Here is an 18,218-nt window from a genome sequence, read left to right as displayed (position 1 = left end):
TGGAATATGGTCTCATTTGCAATTTAATTCCAGCAAAGACATTTCTTCCTAATTGCACCATAACACAGGCTCAGTCAACATGGGTTTGAGAAAGACAGGTCTTGTTTGACTGAGCTGGTCTCCTTCTATGAAAAGACCAAACACATAGGTGATAAGGGAAAGGCTGTGGATGTTTTCATTCTCCTGGGAATACTGGCTGCTCAACAATTTGATGGAAGCATTCCTGGTTAAAAAAAAATAAGAAAAGCTGTATGTCCAGGTCTAGAGAGTGGTGAAGAATGGGGTTAAATCCAAATGCTGACCAGGTACAAGGGGAGTTCTGCCACACTCAATGTTGGTACTGGTCCTATTTAGTGTCTTTATCAGTGACTTGGACAAGGAAATCAAGTGCACCTTCAGAAAGTTTGTAGATTAAACCGAGTAGGGCAGGAATATTGATCCACTGAAGTGCAGAAAGGCTGGACAGGTAGGATTGGCGTATAGTATAGTATAGTATAGCATAGTATAGTATAGTATAGTATAGTATAGTATAGTATAGTATAGTATAGTATAGTATAGTATAGTATAGTATAGTATAGTATAGTATGAGGCCAAGTGTCAAATCCTTGCATTTTCTACCCATTTCTAAAACTGTATACAATATTTCCCTTTCACCAGGGACTTCATCTGGCTTCCATGACTTCTCAAATATCATGGATAGTGTCTTGGCAACTACATAAGCCAAGTCACTCAGGACTCACTCAGCGCTCTGGAACGTGTCTTGTGTGGTTACATATACTTACATATGTTCAGGTTCCTCAGGTGGTCACAAATCTGATTTTCACTTACATAGTTAGGCACTTTGCTTCTCCAATCCCTGTAGCCCATCCACTCAAGAGATGTGGGAAGAAAGGTTGCCAGTGAAGACAGACCAAAAACATCATTGAATACCTCTGTTTTTTCCTTGTCCGTTCTCATCAGTTTGTCAACCTTGCTCATCAATGGGGGCACACTTTCTTTGACCTGCCTTTTCTGGATGAAATATCTGTGGAAGACCTTCTTGTCATTCTTTGTGACCCTTGTCAAGCTCAGTTGCAGCTGGACCTTGGTCCTCCTCACCCCATCCCTACACAACTGGGTAGCCTTCATAGCTTTCTCATACTCTTCCCAGAACACCGACTGTGAAATATCAGTTAAAAATAGATTTCCTGCAATGATAATATTTATGGTCTATTAAGTAAAGAAAAAATGTTTTAGAAAAGCAAATATATAGCTATATATAACTAAAAGAGAGACACAATGCTTTATTTCTTAAATAATTCTTATACTGGAGTGATCTCTTAAATAAGTGTTACCATTGTGAAACCAAACCTAGAAAAAGAGTGGATTTTTTTTTTTCTTTGTTTTCTTTTATTTGATTGTTTGTTTTGTTTTGTTTTGTTTTGTTTTTCACTATCCAAATGCACTTTAATTGATGATAAATTAAACCATTTTTCATTAAACTGAGTCTCTTTTGCCCATGGCAGTAAGTGGTAGGGAATTTCCCTGTCTTTGTCTTGATGCACAAACATTTTAATTTTATCTTCTGCTCACTTAAGGAAGAATAGTGAGATAGTGGCTTGGTAGCTATCTGGCAGTCAGAAAGTGTCAACCCAACACAGTAGGTTTCAGTGATAAGCTATTTCCAATAGGCTCTACGCATATATTTAACCAGATAGCAGTATTTTGGTTTTCTTAATTTTACTTCCTTGACACATCATGTAGTATTTATTATTATGCCATCATAATTCATAATAATTACAGTAATTTCACGACTATAAGGCGCACCTTTTTGACTAAATTTTTTCCCTGAACCCGGAAGTGCGCCTTATAGTCCGGTGCGCCTTATCTGATGGACAAAGTTGCAAAATTTGTCAAATCGGAAGTGCGAGCCGCAATGGGGGGGCGGTGCCGCGGGAGTACCGTGTCGCAAGCGGGGGCGGGAGCGGGCGGCCACAACCGGCAGGAACCAAGAGGGGAGGGAGGCAGCCAACGCCAGTCCTGGCCTGGGCGGAACAAGGAGCTGGGTGGCGCCACCACGGGGGCTGGGGGAACGAGAAACCGGGCGGCGCCGGCCCTGGCCCGGGCGAGGGGGAAACGAGAACGCAGGTGGCCCTGGCTCGGGCGCGGAGGGAACAAGAAGCGCGAGCCCGCAACAGCCCTGAGCAGAGCCCGCCCGGCGGCGGCATCGGAGCAGCGGCAGCGAAGCCCCTGCGGTCGCCAAAAGGCGGCGCCGGCCGAGCTGCTGCGGCCACCATAAAGCGGCGGCGGCGAAGCCCCAGCGACCGGTGGATCGCGGCATCGGGGAAGCCCCCGCGGTCGCAAAATCGCGGCGCCGCCGGAGCCCCCCTGGCCGCTGAATCGCGGCGCCGCCGGAGCCCCCGCGGCCGCCAAGAAGCGGCGACGGCCGAGCCCCCGCGGCCGCCGAGAAGCGGCGGCAGGGAAGCCCCTTGCGGTCGCCGAATCGTGGTGCCGCCGGAGCCCCTGCGGCCGCTGAATTGCGGCGCCGCCGGAGCCCCTGCGGCCGCTGAATTGCGGCGCCGCCGGAGCCCCAGCGGCCGCCAAATCGCCGCGCAGGTCGAGCCCCCGTGGCTGCCGAGAAGCAGCAATGCCTGAGCCCCCCGTGACCACCAAGAAGCAGCGGCGGGGAAGCCCCTTGCGGCCGCCAAGAAGCGGCGCTGCCGGAGCCCCCATGGCCGCTGAGAAGCGGAGACGGCCGAGCCCCCGTGGCCGCCAAGAAACGGCGGCGGGGAAATCCCCTGCGACCGCCGAGGAGCGGCAGCGGGGAAGCCCCCGCAGCCGCCGAAAAGCGGCGACAAGTGACGCAGCTCTGGGGAAGTGGAGAGAAGCGGCGTGGCCGCGGGGAACAACGGGAAGCGTCGCCGCCGCTGGCCGCAGGGAAGCTGGGACACAGCGCGGTCGCACGGTGGAAGCTGGGTGCTGTGAACCGTGCCAGCCGGCGCCGGGGGTGGGCAGCAGTGCCGGGGCACGCTGCACGGGGAGGGCGCCTGGGGCTGCATTTAAAGGCTACACCGATCTTTGAAAAATGTTTACAAATTGAGCACCTGCCAGCAATTCGTTACTTTATTGCGCACCGCGCGGCTCCTCACGGCAAAAAAAAAAAAGTGCGCCTTATAGACCGGTGCACCTTATCTGATCTACAAAGTTGCGAAATGTGCCGACTCCTGGGGGGTGCGCCTTATAGTCCGGTGCGCCTTATGGTCGTGAAATTACTGTAATTAATTCCATATCTACTTGTTTAAGGAAAATATTTTATGTATATGGTTTTCTTTTTTGGTGGATTTTTTTGTTTGTTTTTTAAGTTTCGACAAGATCTATAAAAGATGCTAAAAATTTCATGCTTTAGAGAGAAATATCATCAAATTGGGTCATGTGAGACTAAAAACATATGAAAACAGGGATTCTAATCTATAAGAGACGGTGTACACAGAGAGTTAGTATTTCATAGAAATTAAAAAAAGCCTAGTACATCACAACTTTCAGCTTTGCATGACATTCACAAGAATTTAAGATTAAAGATCGGTGCCAGTAATCAGTGTACTGGCATATATAATGTTATACCTTGTTGGTAACAATAGTCAATAATTTTCAGGGAAAAAAGATACCTGGAACACTTAGAGCAAATATGGGATAAAGTTCCCTTCAGAAAGTGCTTATTTAGCATATCTATCCTCTTTAACCTGCTTATTGGAAAATTCTGCAAACACATTATGCTAGCTGCATTAGAAAGACAAAGATGTGAATGGATATTAATGAACTATCATATTTTTTATGACAAAAGAGAAAATTATTCTTTATAAGTGACCATATTCACAATCATAGGATTAAGTTTTTAATACACACACCAAAGCAATTTATGCTACCATTATTCCAGGCTCTTTTATGATCTAGTAAAAGTGCGTGAAGACATTTCCTTCACTATTCTTTCACCATGTATAAAATACATTTAGGGGAAAAAGGCATTTTTTGAATACGGAAAGGATAAATCTTTTTCCCTTTTTGCAATTCACTGTCATTAACAATATATTTTTTATTTTAAGATCATTTATTGTCTCCCTTCTACATGGAAAGACTGGGAGGATAAAAAAGTTGATCATGAAATATGGTATAGGCAACATACCAGTCTTTAAAGTCTTTAAGCATGAAACACACTAAAAGGGTAAAATATGCAGTAAAATTTACAAATTGTGTCTTAAAATAATTCTACTAGAAATACCTTTTAAATTTTGTAGGAAACCAGCTCTGCAAAGTATTCCTCCTTTGAGATGATTCATTGCCTCCAGGTTTAGGTATAATGGGAAAGATAAATGCTTCCATTTTGATGTTTTAAAGTTCATTAGTTAAAAGCATGGAATGAAAATTGTTTTAATACTATTTTGTTTGAATTTCCAAATATACAAAATTTACTATTTGATTTAAGAAGACCTTGCATATTTTGAGTCAGAAGGAGTATTGATCATGAAGTTATCCAATATAGAAAAAAGTGGTGAATTCAAAATCTGCTGCATTCTAAGTGATTTGGTATCAACAGAATGGCACTGAAATGCTCATGTTGCGTGAAAGTTTTTTTCACTTTTGTTCTAAATTGAGTAATCAATGAAGCCCTATGTACCTGCCTGTATTGTTCTCTAACTACATGCCATGAACATAGAAACTGATACAGAGAGTATTTGGATTTCTTAAATCAACACACTAATGTTGAAGTCAGAAACAAAATTAGGAGGCTTTTAACTGGTAGTCATTCAAAATGGCAGCATTAGCTTTTTCTTCAAAATAGTCTTGCTATAAAACTGGAAAGGGGATGCAGGCCTAAACGTAGAAAACACTTACAGACACATAAGGAAATACAGGAAAATCAGATAGAGTTCACAAAGGAGTAAATCATGTTTGACCACCTTGATAAACCCATATGATGAAATGAATAGCTTGGTGCATGAGAGGAGAGTGATGAACATTGTCTATCTGTTCTTCATTAAGGCTTAAGACACCATAAAATTCCCACAGACAAGCTGTTGAGTCTGGGCTAGATGAGCAGTGGGGTGGGTTAAAAATGAGCTGAATGGCTGGGCCCAGAGGCAGGCAATCAATGGCTCAAATTCTAGTTTGACTTGGAGGCCAGTGGCTAGCAGTTTACGCCAGGGATCAGTACTGGGTCCAGTCTAGTTTAATATCTCCATTAACTGATATAGATAATGTGGCAGAGGGAACCTTGGCAAGTTTTTTGTTTATAGAAAATTGGGAAAGGTGGCTGATACACCAAAGATTCATGCTCCCATCAAGATGGACCTCATCAAACTAGAGAACTTATATGCGAGAAATGTCATAGAATTCAACAAGAACTGCAAAATCTTCTAAATGGGAAGAGCATCCCCAAGCATCAATATACGAGCTAGGAGACACACAGGTGAAAAGCAGCTTTATAAAAGAAGCTTTGTCTGATTGAAACAGCATCTGATTGAACAGGTGCCATCAATAAACCCTTGCTGCAAAGAAGTCGAAAGGAATGCTGGGTACATACTAAAGAGTTTACCAGGAGTTCTGTGTGGGTGATCCTACCCATTTCTCAGCACTGATGAGGCCACTTTTTGAGTCCTCTATCCAGCTCTGTGCTTCTCAGAATGAGAGTTGCACATATTCTGAATAGTCTAACAAAGAGCCACAAAGATGACACAAGCATGTCTCCTGTGAGAAAAGGCTGAGACATTTGGAACTGTTCAGCCTAGAGAACAGAACTGTCAGGAGTAAATATGTTAAGAGAGGATCTAAAGATGACAGAACCAGACTCTTTAGTGGCACCTGTCCACAGAACCAGGTGCAATAGAAAAAAAGCTGAAACACAGGAGGTTGTGTCTGAACATCAGGAAACACCTTTTCACTGTGGGAGTGACAGGTTGTCATGAAGATTGCGGAATGTACATCATTGGAGATAATGGAAAGCATGGTACTGGGAAACTGGTTGCAGGTGACCCTGACTGAGAAAGGGGTTTTAACCAGAAGACTCTTCAGACTTCCCTTCCATACTCAACCTTTTTGTCATTCTGTGACTGTGATATCATAATGGATTTTCTCACTCCTTTTATCACCAGCTAATTATTGTGAAATAATCACAATATTTCCCCTGGAAATGGGAAGCCTCTACAATGTATGAAATTGCTGGCAAAATTAGTTGTATACCACAGAGTTCTGTCTTATAGAGGTGTCAGTTGCTCACTCTTGCCTTTGAACATACTATATCTGTGCGTCTATGACTAGACCCTTCCAACACTGGATTCCTTTGTTTTCAGCTCAAAGAACAGTTATTTAAGTTGGGAATTTTTATTACAATTGTATTTTTTCCCAGGACATTTCTCAAGAATGACCATCCATTTGAAGATGAGAAAACCAAGATCTTCTAAAAAGAAAAAGGATAATTACAGTAATGAGACAATATCTTTATGATATACCGGATAAATAGGAAATAAAGCTTTGTGGATAGTACTGGAATGAGAAACAGAGAGAGATCAAGAGACTGCTTATGAAATCTAGCAGAGATTCTAGATGCCAAATAGTTCACAGATAAATTTTTATAGTGTTTTGATTGAGTAATGTACTTATTTAGCACAGTATCCAATTTGTTGGTATGAAAAATGGAAGTAGGGTGAGAAAAATTAAATTGTATGTCCACTGTAATATCAAATAAAGAAGACATCAATATTACAGTAATTTCACGAATACAAGCCGCACCAATTTGACCAAAATTTTGGTGGAAACCCGGAAGTGCGGCCAATATTCCGGGGCGGCTAATACATTAACAAAATTCTAAAAGCTGCCAACACGGAAGTGAGAGGCCGCGGCAGCCCCAAGCCAAGCTGGAGCCCGGCCGGCCCCGGCAGAGGTGGGAAAGCCTGGCAGAGGCGGGGCCAGCAGTGTGGGGGGTGGGCGGCAGAGCCTGAGCCAGCAGGGCAGGGCAGGGGGGCGGCAGAGCCCGGGCCAGCAGGGAGGGGGAGCCTGGGAGAACTGGGGCTAGCAGTGCAGGGGAGCATGGCAGAAGCAGGAAGGCCGACGGGTGGGGCTGCCTGGCAGCGGGGGAAGCCCAGCAGAATCGGGGCCAGCAGCGTGGGGGAGCCCGGCGGTGCGGGGGCCTGCAGTGCCGGTCAGGGCGAGGAAACGCGGCGGCGGTGCAGACGGGAGGGGGCGGCCGGCGAGCCTGGCGGCGGCGGCGACAGCCCTGCCGGCGGGGCGAGGGAACGCGGCAGCGGGGCGAGCGAGGCGCGGGCGAAAGCGGCGCGAGCGAACGTGGCGCGGGGCGAGCGAGGCGCGGCGCGAGCGAAAGCGGTGCGAGCAAATGCGGCGCGAGGCGAGCGAACGCGGCGCGAGCGAAAGCGGCGCGGGGCGAGCGAACGCGGCGCGGGGCGAACGCGACGCGGGGCGAACGCGGCGCGGGGCGAGCGAACGCGGCGCGGGGCGAGCGGCGAGCCCGGCAGCGGCGGCGGCGGCAGCCCTGCCAGCCGGGCGAGCGAACGCGGCAGCGGGGCGGTGCTGACGGGAGAGGGGGGCCAGTGAGCCCGGCGGCGGCAGCACCACCCGGCCAGCCCCGCCGAGCCGTGGCGCTGAGCTGGGCCACCCGGCCCCGTCGGCAACCATGAGCGGGCCGAGCCTGCCTGGCCCCGCCCCGAGCCAGTAAAGCCCTCTATGCCGCGATCCTGTTACTAATTGGCCAATTTGTGAAAGCTGTGCACGGATTCTCGCGACGAACGAAAGTGCGGCTAATATTCGGGGTGCGGCTTATCTATTGACAAAGACAGCAACATTGTCGAGGCACCGGGGGTGCGGCTTATAATCTGTGCGGCTTGTATTCGTGAAACTACTGTATATATCAATATAAAAAAGAGTAATTAGTAAAGGTTGAAACCTTAGTCACAAATAACAGATTTCTAACTGATTGTCATCCAGAGATAAGAGAGCAAAAAGGTTGAGGTTCTTTCAGAAGATCTTCATTTAAAATAGTGATGCAACATGAGCTCTGAATAATCTCCTCATGCTTTAATGTATAAACAAATTATGAAGAATTTTTTTCATGCTTTGTTTTGCCATAAAAGATTTCAGTATCAAATCACACATATTTCCTTTCTTTATGCAGGCAATATTGAAACAGAAATTCTAAAGAAAAGATACTTTAATAAATATGAAATATTAAAAATTGTTAAGATTTTTTCAGTTTTAAATTTACTGAAAGGAAATGAAAAAGAATCTAAAAAAACAAAAATTGCATATTCTTGCATAAAAATTATGTGATTTTGAAAAAACCAACAAACTACTAGAGTTTTTGCATGTATTGACATAGAAATTAAGAGAAGATATAATTGCTCTCTCTAATTTCAAGAAGACTGTGTTACACATCTCTTATCAGTTGTTGTAATTGGCAACATCAGCATATTTCATCAAGGCTGAAGAATTTGGGATGGAAATAATCCTTTCTGAATGTTCATGATCCTTCCCTATAGAAAAAAATGCATTCTAAAACAAATGCATGTTTTATCTACATTTGAAAAAACAAGCAAACAAACAAACAAAAAAAAACAACAACAAAAAAAGAAGAAATAGATACCATTGTATTTTTTACGTAAGAATTTCTTTTCTAAGCACTGATTTCAGGTATCATTTTTTTATGGTCTTATCTCTTCGAACCAAAAAATGAAGCGAGAGAAAAGAGCGCTTGAAGTTTAGTCCTAGAACACAGCCTTTGCAAAACAACAGAGAGTGATGAATAGAGCATTCTATTTCCCATTCTCTCTGAATTAGTACCCTAAACCTTATTTTTAAAGCATTTTTAGTAAAAACATATATTTCTATATGACATGATTATTTATCAGGTGAGCCAGCTTCTTTTGACAAAAGCTTCACATTTTCTGCAAAAATCACTGGTGAAGTATTAGGCGACCTGAATCTCTCAGGCACAAAACACTGTTCCCTTGAGGTTGATTATTTGGCTTCCTGAATATGTCATTCTAAAGAACAGCAGATACATCTTCCAGATTCAATTATGGAGAGGCGACACCATCATTTCCCCTTAATATAACAGTTTATCTTGTATTGTGACGATCAGGAAAGCCAATCCTAATGAACAAAATGTCAAGCATATGGGGGTAGGAAAGATAGCTGAAATGGCTCATCGGATCAAGATATGAAGCAATTCAGCCCAGGAAAATTAAATACCAAATGATTGTCATGTACAGAGACTGGGTTCATCTGTGCATGAATTAAATTTATTGTTTTAATTTATTTTTGAATAGAAATGCAACTTCTCAGGTTTAAACATATCACTTGTCTTTAATAAATTTTTCGTGTCTTTATCATATATGAACTTGAGAAGTAAACTTAGTACAGGCAAAACACCATTAAATCATTGTTTAATGTTTGTAATGTACACTAATACATGTATACATGCAACAATCTTTTAGAATTTGGTCATAGCATTTGCCATAATTGAGGGTATGAAAAAATTAACTCATCTTTTCCACACATTATATTACATGTGTGATTATGTGTCTAATTTGAAGTGCCTAAAATTCAATAAGTTCATTATTTCTGTTTACAGAGCAAGACTCAAATGGCAGCAATCTAACTCTTTCAGAAGGAATAAGACATCATAATCTGAAATTAGAAAAACAGTTATAAACCTTTGCTCTGATCTGTGCTAAGAAATAGAGAGAATACACTAAAAATCTTAAACCCAGTAGAACAGGCACTAGGAACCAACCTTGTATTGCACTACTTCTACAGCTTTACGTCACAATTAGCAGAGCGACAATAAATGTTGTTGTTCACACACCATCATTTAGGTTGGAGCAGACCTGTGAGATCAAGTTCAGACTTTGATCACTAACTTGTCAATAAATTCCACATCCAGTCATTTCTTGAGCAACTCTGGGGATGGTGACTCCACCACCTCCCTGGGCAGTCCATTCTAATATTTAACAAATCTTTCCATGAAGAAATTCATCCTGATATCCAACCTGAAACCCTCCCCCAATGCAGCTTCAGGCTGTGTCCTCTCATCCTGTCACTGGTTGCAGGGGAGGAGAGAGTGACCACCACCTGACTACCACCTCCTATCACAGTGCAGAAAGGTCTCTCCTGAGCCTCCTTTTTCCTGGGTTAAACAACTCAAGCTTCCTCATCTACTCCTCACAGGACTAACTCTCTTCACCTTTCATCAGCTTTGTTGCCCTTCTCTGAACATGCTACAGATTCTCAATGTCTTTCTTGCAGAGAGAGGCCAAGAACTGAACACAGTACAGTAGTTTCACGAATACAAGCCGCACGGATTATAAGCCGCACTTCCGGTGCCTCAACAATGTTGCTGTCTTTGTCAATAGATAAGCCGCACCCCGAATATTAGCCGCACTTTCGTTCGTCGCGAGAATCCGTGCGCAGCTTTCACAAATTGGCCAATTAGTAACAGGATCGCGGCATAGAGGGCTTTACTGGCTCGGGGCGGGGCCAGGAAGGCTCGGCCCGCTCATGGTTGCTGACGGGGCCAGCCGGGTGGTGCTGCAGCCGCCGCCGGGCCCACTGGCCCCCCTCTCCCGTCAACACCGCCTCGCCGCTGCGTTTACGTACTCGCCCTGCCGGCGGGCCAGCCACTGCCGCCGCTGGCAGGCATGCTGGCTGCCTCGCCGCTGCGTTGTTTACGTACTTGCCCTGCCGGCGGGCCAGCCACTGCCGCCGCTGGCAGGCATACCGGCCGCCTCGCCGCTGCGTTGTTTACGTACTCGCCCTGCCGGCGGGCCAACCACTGCCGCCGTTGGCAGGCATGCCGGCCGCCTCGCCGCTGCGTTGTTTACGTACTCGCCCTGCCGGCAGACCAGCCACTGCCGCCGCTGGTAGGCATACCGGCCGCCTCGCCGCTGCGTTGTTTACGTACTCAACCTGCCGGCGGGCCAGCCACTGCCGCCGCCGCCGGGCTCGCTGGCCCCCCTCTCCCGTCAGCACTGCCCCGCTGCCGCGTTCCCTAGCCCTGCCGGCGGGCTGCCGCCGCCCGGCTCGCCGGCCGCGCCGCGCCGCGTTCCCTAGCCCTGCCGGCGGGCTGCCGCCGCCCGGCTCACTGGCCGCGCCGCGTTCCCTAGCCCTGCCGGCGGGCTGCCGCCGCCCGGCTCGCCGGCCGCGCCGTGTTCCCTAGCCCTGCCGGTGGGCTGCCGCCGCCGGGCTCGCCGGCCGCCCCCTCCCGTCTGCACCGCCGCCGCGTTTCCTCGCCCTGGCCGGCACTGCAGGCCCCCGCACCGCCGGGCTCCCCCATGCTGCTGGCCCCGATTCTGCTGGGCTTCCCTCGCTGCCAGGCAGCCCCACCCGCCAGCCTTCCTGCTTCTGCCATGCTCCCCTGCACTGCTAGCCCCAGTTCTCCCAGGCTCCCCTGCCCTGCTGGCCCGGGCTCTGCCGCCCCCCTGCCCCGCCCTGCTGGCTCAGGCTCTGCCGCCCACCCCCCACACTGCAGGCCCCGCCTCTGCCAGGCTTTCCCACCTCTGCCGGGGCGGCCGGGTTCCAGCTTGGCTTGGGGCTGCCACGGGCTCTCACTTCCGTGTTGGCAGCTTTTAGAATTTTGTTAATGTATTAGCCGCCCCGGAATATTGGCCGCACTTCCGGGTTTCCACCAAAATTTTGGTCAAATTGGTGCGGCTTGTATTCGTGAAATTACTGTACTTAGGTACAGCCTCCCCAGTACTGAGTACAGGGAGACAATCACAGTTCTAGTCCTGCTGGCCACACCATTCTCAATACAGTACAAGATGTCATTGGTCTTCTTTGTGCCCTGGGCACAAGATGGTGATCAACCATACATACAAAATTTCATACACAGCACCCAGTTTTCAGCTACATGTTGGTCAGGAGTGTTCTTCTGTTCCTTCCAGCATTTTCCCCATAACTAAAGGAATGAGGGAATTCACCAACTACCCTTTTGCCCCTTTAATCCGTTCTTTAGCTTGTCCTGGGACTTGTCTCATCTCTGTCAACCTGGACAGTAAGCAGTGGGTAATAATCAGAAGGCTGGTGTAGCCCAGGCGGTCTCTTGTCTCTGATACCTGGGGCCCAGGGGGAACAGCTGCTCAGGAGCCCCCTGTACAGCCAAATAAAACCCTCACCTCTGGGCTTGCCTGGGTCACCACTGCTAATTCTTCTCCTGCCTCACTGTTGTTTTGAACTTTTTTCTGCAAAACAATATCTGTGAAATTTTATAAATGTTCTTTCTTTCCTTAAGGTAGAGCAAAGACCTTTTGAAGTGTGTTGTGACCAAGAAGACACTAGACTACTCAACTAATGATTTTCCTGCTGCTTTTGTCCTAAATTTTATCACTAACTTTCCCATTTCTGACAAAGGAGAAATGTTAAATAATCAATCAACTGAGAATGCCTTTTTCTGAAGGGTGGGAGGAAAGAAAGGAGAAAAAAATCTCAAACTTGCTCTCTCCTGAAGAAAGTATTCCAACTAGTATTATGCGGAATAAATACACCTTTTTTTTTTTTTTTTTTTTGAGTTTTGAATCTCGTAATTAAGAATCCACCCACCAAAGTGTAAAAAAGATTTTTCATTTTGCATCCTGGTGAGTAAAAGTGTTTAAAAAAGCAATATGATTCCATCCAAAGTGACTGAGAAGCCTTTTTTCCCCCCTCCCACAACTGGTTGTAGTAAAAATCATTCAAGAAAAAAAATATATATAATTTTTATGTCTGTGTAGAACCATGAAAACTGGACTTTGCTTAGGTATTTGGTGAAGTGATTTCAGGCCTCCTCATATACTGAATTGTAAAACAAAATCAGTTGATGTTTTTGAGGAGTTATTTTGAGTTTTTAATTAACTCTTCTATACTGAATCTGGAATGACAAAAACCACTGAAATTTCAGCGAAACATCACTGCTTCTGTGAGAAAATCTTCTTGTTAACATTTACTGTATAAAACTTTAAATTATGGTAATTTCATTAATACAAGACGCACTGAGTATAAGCTGCATCGCCGGGTGTTGGCAAACATTTCATTCTTTGTCCATAAATAAGCCGCACCCGAGTATAAGCCGCTCTGTCGTTCGCAGGGAGGACCCGCGTGCAACAAAGTTGCCAAATAGTAACAGAATCGTGGCAGGGCGGGGTTTACTGACTCGGCTTGGGCCATGAGGGCTCGGGGCTACCGACAGGGTTGGGTGGCCCAGCTCGGCGCTGCCGCTCAGCGGGGCCGCTCGGCGCCGGCCGCCGCTGCCTCTGGGTTCGCTCGCCCTGGCCCGGCGCTGCCCCGCGGTGGCAGGAGGGGCACAGAGCCTGCCAGCACCCGTGGCGGCGGTGGGAGGTGGGGATGGAGCCACCCCACTCCTGTGGCGGCGGCACGCGGGGACGGGAACCCCCCAAGCCGTGGGGCCAGCAGGAGGGAGCTTCCCTGCCTTCCCCACCCCCTGTGCTGCCTGCACGGAGCAGCTCCACCCTCCGCACAACAGAGTAACCAATTTGTAACAACTGCGTAAATGTAGGGTTTTACTGGCAGGTGCTCGACTTTACAGTTTGCACTGACTCGGTTTGCACACCCAGGGTTGAAAATGTCAGAAAGTTACTCACATATTAGCCGCTCCTGAGTATAAGCTGCATTTCTTGTGTGGAAGCAAAATTTTGGTCAAAACGGTGCGGCTTGTATTCGTGAAATTGCTGTACTTCGAGCATCAACTTGAGATATAGAAAGTCAATCCAGATGAAAATGGTAGGGACCAGTGTTTCCAACAGAACGTTTCCTAGAAACTCATTTGGAGATCATAATTTGACTCTAGCAATGGATTGTCATAATCTCAAGAACATTTGTTTTCTATACCTGCATTCATCCTGAAAGTCTGCAGTGTATATAGACACAGTGAGGTTTTCTAACATACAGTGTGTTGGTGAAAATTATTTCCCATTGAAAAATACAAATTTAAAATTCCAGTCTCCATTCCATGGTGTTTGGCTTCAACTGTGTTTTCATAATCAACTAAATGTGGGTATTAATTGCTTGTTTTCTTTTTTTAATGTTAATTTTTAAAAGTTCTTGGATCCTAAAGAAGCAGCAGCCTGTAATCACCACATGTTTTCTTTCTCTTTACTTTCTCTAGGACTGTACCAATTACGAATTTTAAAAATATTTCTGTATAATAAAAAAGACAAGTTCAATAAATAATGAAAACAATCAAGAAACTTGTGGATAGAATAGCATGCTACTTCTATTTTATCAGAGTTAATTGTGTACCTTGAATGAGATTATAAATGCAGCAAAAGAATTTTCTGAAGTTTGTATGTTACTTATTCAGTTGTCATGTCTAGAATGCTAAATACTTATTCTTCTATTGTATTTTAGTCCTTTCATTGCTCAGATCTAGAGAATAAATGCATCATTACCATTACAATCCAAGCTGGAAAACAGGTAAATCAGAAATTGAAAAATCTTTGATGTCCTATATCATGTAAAAAAGGTAAAGTAGCTAAGAAGACAAGTCTAAAGCACCTTGGTTCAATTTGTGCACAAGAAGGCAAGAGACGTTGTGGTGCCTAGGGGAAGGTCATGCTAGAAGTGCAGAGCCTGATTTAGAGCCGAAGGCCGTCACACACCCGGGCTTATCGAAAGTTTCAGAGAGAAATGATGGAGTGCATTTCAGGCTGCAAGCACTGCAGTAAGGACAGCCTTTTTTCCGATAAATGTTGAATAAAAGCCTGTAAATTTATGGTGCCAGCTGGCTTCTTTCTTTCTTATACTCATGAACTTTACCCACCTTCATTTTCCCTTCTTCCTCCTAGCAAAAAGAGATACAGGGTAATTTTTTGTTAGAAAATGAGACAAAAGAAAATTCAGTATTTGGATGTGATCTTACTCCTATTCCTTACACGTTTGTTTTTTGTTGCTGGTTTTTTTTTTTTTTTTTTTGGTGGGGAGCAGGGGGAGGGATTTGTTAGGGTTTTTTTTTTCCTTTGTTCTTTTCCTTTTTTAAACAGAACTGGCTACAGATCTTGGATAAGTGAACACTGTCACTGGTTAAGTAATTGCAAAGCATTAGAGTCAGTGTGAAAAAGACAGCAAGGGAGTTTCAGTGTGTCTTTTGTCCTTTAAAGAATTTTGGGAGCTTATACATTTTGTATGCACACAACATAAAACACAAGCATCTTTCATTGCCTTTCGTTTCTCAAAAACGCTAAACAGAATTCACTGTGAAAGAAAGAGAAAACAATTATTACTCAACTTTGTATATGTACACCACTGTTACAATGTATGCAATTTTTTGCTTTGTTTGAGTGACATATATTTTAAATATTTTAAAATAATTTTGCAGCTTGATATAATTATTCTAGTAAAACATGACACCACATGAAAAGCTTGCTGAACTGTATACATTAAGCAATATGGTTTTGTGGGTTCTTATTTTGTTGGTTGCTTTTTTTTCCCTCTCTTCTATCCTTTTCACTAAGAGTTGTATCAAAATTAGATCTCTTTTTACTTACTACTGAGAATTTTAAAATATTATAATCTCTCCTAAATTGTGTGGTCATACAACTGTGATGTAGAGAATGCCAATAGTAATTATCTACTATATAAGTTAGGACTGCAGAGGGAAATATAGATGATTTTTTTCACTAAAAAAGTGACTGATTTTTCAGCTTTTTTCATCATTACAGTCATTGGACATACCCTTTTTTGTGCATGCATGTTTTAGTATGTATGAGCTTCTATGTAAACCAGTACACAAGCATTTACTTGTGCTAGCACTTTATTGAATCTGTTTTGGTAAACTATGTGAAGAGCAGAATCAGATAAAGAAAAGACAATGGGAAAATCAAAAGCCTTGAGTAAATCTTTCCAGCGCTACCTATAAAATTATTGATATACATATATGTGGGTGGGGTTTTTTTATTTAGTAGGAAGAGCTTCATGATAACAGTTCGAAACTGCAGCTTCCACTGTCTTTTACTGCAGTAGACCTTTTCTGAAACTGTTAAATTTTGACAAAAAGTTATTGGCTTTGATAGAAAGCTATGAAGGTTTATATATTAATAGGATTTTATTTACATATATAACTATTTGAGAAAATGTATTGTTAAGCTTTTTTCCTGTGTTTTTTTATGAACACAAAGAGAAAAAAAAAAACCAGAAACAAAACAAAACCACTTACCTACAATAAAAGAAATTGTATATTATACGTTCTATGGAATTAATTAAAAAATGATTAAAACTAGATGAGAGTTTTTGAAGGCCATTAACCTTCTCTTATCATAAATATGCATTCAGTATTGCTGTGTGGATCAATGCAGTACTGGGCAGTAAAATGATGCACTGCATACAAAACTGAAGCTGATAAACAAAATTTACCAAGTATGTACATGAACAGTAAATAATCATCATGCATGAAAAGTTAACTTTACAAAGTGTACATGTACATGAGGTTTTCCTAATACTTCCAAACCGAGTTCTCTGAAACTTTTATTTTAATAACGCTTCATTATCTTCTCTTTTTCCATTTCTATTTATTTCTTCTTTTTCTGTTGGACAAAATATTATCTTCCTTTCTTCTTAATAGCTCCTGATAAACTAAATTTTAAGCAATCATTCCAAATATATTTCCAAAGTATTTATGTATTTCTATAACTGGACATTTCTTTTTTCTTATCAGACTCTGAAAACAAGCTTAAATCAAAAATATATCATAACTTCTATGTTCTGAATCAAGCTATGATACTAATCTCCCTCAAAGAAACTGTTTCATCCTCAGAGGAAAAGGTGGCTGATGAACAGATTCTGCCTGCCACTAGCACCACACAGTTTGCACATCTTCAGAATGAAAAGGCCAAAATCTGGATATGAGTCATTCTTAACTCTTTCATTTTCCTTGGATATGGTTAAGCTATTATAGAATCTCAGGAAAATACTAATGATGAAAATAATTTTCTTCTTTTCCTTTCAAATAGAATAAGATTTTTTAAATTATAATCTTAAATTTGGATACCATAATACTACTAATATAATTAGTTTTACTTTTGAAAAATGATAGTTATTTTTCCTAGCAAGAAAATGTAGATATCTAGAATAATTTCAAAGTTTGAATCATACTTAAATGGACTTTTAAAAGAAAAGTGTACCTCCTACACCTAAATGCTTTATAAAATGGAGTAAAAAATATTTAGTTAGGAAAAAACCCTGACTCAATATACAAGGTGTAGACATTAAAAATACAAGACAACACTTCTAGATCTAATTTACATATTCATGTTTTTTATACCCTTTAATTTTACCTAGCTATATAAAATGACAAGTTTTCTTTGTTTCCTGATTTCGGTAGACGAATGCCATGATATGAAATCGTAACTGCATCTACTTGTATCAAATAAGTAATGAGTTTTTGTTGAACTGCAATACTTGACATTATGAGGTTTACATCTTCAAAAGTATTTCAGAATGCATTTTTCTACTAATGTCTTGTTGGAAGTCATGCTTCTTTCATCAAAAAAGACTCATTCCTTCTGGTTATAACACTCTAAAAGAATACTTTTATTGTGTTGTGACATTTCTGAGTCATGTAGACACTCTCAGAAATCAAAAATGTCCCTTAGTATTCTTTTCATATGATATCCATCTTTTTCCAATTTAGTTTTTAAAATGTGTTTAGATAAATTTGAACTTGTTTATTTATAGCAATAAAACCATCAATACTAAGGAGAAGGTTTTCACAGTACTTATGACAGAAGACATTTCATATTGTTACATCTTCTCTTAGACCTTTTAAGTACCCAATTAAAAAATAGGTGAAAGTACCATCCTCCAATCTAATGATAGACAGATAAAGCCAAAATGTACTAATACACCCAGAGTTATCATCTACTTATCAGTGCAGGAAATTAAAGATAAAACACTTGATTTCACAGACATTTACATGAGTAAGATATTGAATATGGCACAGTCATCAAAAGAAATACCATATGGAAACCCATATGGCTTCATAGATAAGTGCTAACAGACTTACGATTTGCTCTTAAAAAATTAAAAGCGTTTTCTCTAATGGAGAACCAATGTATGAAAAAATGCAACAGAAAGATGATGAAGGGAAGACCAAAAAAGTACAAGGGAAAAAGAAAAAAAAAAAAAACAAACCACATTTTATTTGTGAATGATCACTTGTCAAAATTTCCATGTACAGAAATATATAT

This window comes from Catharus ustulatus, chromosome 2 (genome assembly GCF_009819885.2).
Source record: "Catharus ustulatus isolate bCatUst1 chromosome 2, bCatUst1.pri.v2, whole genome shotgun sequence".
NCBI lineage: Eukaryota > Metazoa > Chordata > Aves > Passeriformes > Turdidae > Catharus > Catharus ustulatus.
This window is presented reverse-complemented; position numbering follows the sequence as displayed.